This window comes from Alligator sinensis, unplaced genomic scaffold (genome assembly GCF_000455745.1).
Source record: "Alligator sinensis unplaced genomic scaffold, ASM45574v1 scaffold330_1, whole genome shotgun sequence".
Lineage (NCBI taxonomy): Eukaryota > Metazoa > Chordata > Crocodylia > Alligatoridae > Alligator > Alligator sinensis.
Window position 1 is genome coordinate 2,100,818 of NW_005842178.1, and position 2,431 is coordinate 2,103,248.

General features: G+C 40.2%; 1 long non-coding RNA gene across 1 annotated transcript in view; it reads left to right on the forward strand.

The window, feature by feature from the left end:
* Positions 1-2,056, forward strand: part of LOC112550682 — a 44,804-nt gene extending 42,748 nt beyond the window's left edge. The window contains exon 4 of the long non-coding RNA XR_003094638.1: positions 1,974-2,056. This is a non-coding gene — a long non-coding RNA (uncharacterized LOC112550682). The remainder of the gene's footprint in view (positions 1-1,973) is intronic.
* The last annotated feature ends 375 nt before the right edge of the window (positions 2,057-2,431 follow it).

The window sequence follows — 2,431 nt, forward strand, 5'->3', positions numbered from 1 at the left end:
CTCCCTGAGCCCCCCCATGGCTCCCCCCCCAGCCAGCTCTGGCCCTTTAAGGAAAACAAACGGAGAAAAGCCCTGGGACTCACTACTCCTACAGTGGCTTTGGGGCTTCAGGGGGCAGTGGGGGGCAGCGGGGATTTCCCTCCCCACCAGCAGGAACACTGAGTCTGAGGTTTTTCTCCTTTTTTTTTTCCTTAAAGGGCCAGAGCTGGCCTGGGCGGGGCACCCATGCAGAGGTTGGGGGAGCAATGGGGGGTGTTGGGGCTTGTTCAGAGCCCCCCATGCAGAGTGGGGCATTGGGGGGACACTGGTAGAGATCGCCCCCCCCTCCCTCCCCCGCCTGGCAGCATCTGCCTATTTGGGGCTTTTTTTTTAAAAAAGTGCCAGGATTTGGGGCAGGCAGGGCAGCCATTGCCGGGCTGCGGGGGGATGGGCTTGGCTGATTCAGAGATTCGGCAGCAGCCGAATCCCCGTATCAGGTTAGGCTGAATCGATTCGGGACAGTGATTCAGGTCACTGAATCGAATCACTGTCCCCCGAATCGGCTAAATCCGAATCTGAAGTGAATACTAGCTGCTTTGCACAGGCCTAATAGTGACTTATAGTTTACATTGCCACTTTAATTTTATGTTTACAATTGTAAAAGGCAAGGATGCTTAACATTTATAGCAGGAGTTTAACCACTGGATATTGGAATCAACTTCCTCCTCTGTTATTCAGATATAGCAGAGGATATGTTTCAGATTTATCAAGTCCTTTTTACCCTCACAGCTCCTCAAATCTTTTGTTCCAAGTCTTTCTCCACAGTATGCAAACGTGTGCATTAGAAAGCTTTTTCCATTAAAAATTACTGTTTGTCACGTTTCACTCGGCGCAGAACTATTTAAATATGTTACTAATTATTTTAGTGTGCTTGAAAGGCAAGCTGCTTTATTATCCTAATCCAAAAGAACTATTTCCAGGAGAATGGATAGCATTCAAACAATTAACTATGGCATGTTAACATCACAAAGAATGCAACTGGTGTTCTATGTTGAGCACTGACATGTACAGTGTTACGCGCACATAAATAAGATATTGCCCTATTGAGATTTCTGTTGGGCAAGTAAAAGTCTAACTTCCCCAGAAAAGTTGAGGTATTATTGGAGCAACACTTCAGGTTTTCTGCCTTCTGGACAGCCTGCGGGAGGGGGGGGATTAGCAGGTGCAGCTATGTATGGTATTGTGCTTGCATTTTCAGTAGTAATTATATTTATCAGCAGGGCAGCAGTTTTATTTCAGTATAGCCAAGGACATAGTTGAAAATTATTTTATATTGGTAAACTGTTTTTTAAATATTGTGAAATCAAGAACATATGAGATGCTGTGTTAAATAAGTAATGTCTTCCAACTGTATCTTTATTTGTAATGCTACCCTGCTGGTAAAAGTAATTGCTGCTAAAGGTGCTGGCAGTCCTCTACAAATCTTGCACCTGTCATCCAAAGCAACCAAATAAAAGTTAACCCTGCAATTGTCTGAATCTTTTGCTTTTCCAAGTGTTGTACATAAGTATTTCCGTTCTGTACTGGAAGGTGGGTTAAATGCACTGTACAAGTTATATTTCATTTTAAGAACCAGAACAAGATTATTTTAGGTGTCTCTTTTTAACATTAACATCTTTGGTTCATCATTTGAAATGTTTTGAGTTGTATTGACCATGAATGTAGCCACTTAAGGCTAGATTCTATGACTCATAAAATTCCAAAAAGTTGTCTTGCTTTCTTGACAGATTTTATTTAGAGCCATTCAGTTAGTTATTTTTTATATAATAGAGTTCAGTAACATCGGGTATGTTGGTTTTTCTGTCATAATTTCAACTAAAGAAATGCTGTGGAGCTTCTTGAAAAAGTTGCCTTATAAACCAAGCTAATACCAGCTGCAGTCTTAAATGTATCTGTAACTCCTAATGGCATATACATTTGCTTTTAATTTTCAGTGCCTGAAGACCTTTCAATAGAAGAGAGAGAAGAACTTCTAAACATTCGTCGCAGGAAAAAAGAACTAATTGATGATATTGAGGTAAGTAATTTTTTTGTCAAGTAAAGACGCCAAAGACTACTTTGGTACAGTCAAAGTTCTAGCTATATGTTACAGGGTACTATGTATAATTATAAATTATATACTGTTGGTAAAAATTTCAAAAGTGACTTTGAACCTAAATCTTGCTATCAGTGGGACTTGTGTTTCTCCATAGCTTTGTGCTTTTTGAAATGGTGCCTTTTAGCTGTATAATAAATTATATGTGTATCTCTACACGCTTCATTTGGATAGTTAATACTTCATATTCAGTAGAAGAGTGTGGAATGTAGTGAAAACAGAGAACCAAGAAAGGAATTTTCATATTGAAATTTATCTTGCTTTTGGTAGTGGCAAAGAGAATATGGCCACATCCAG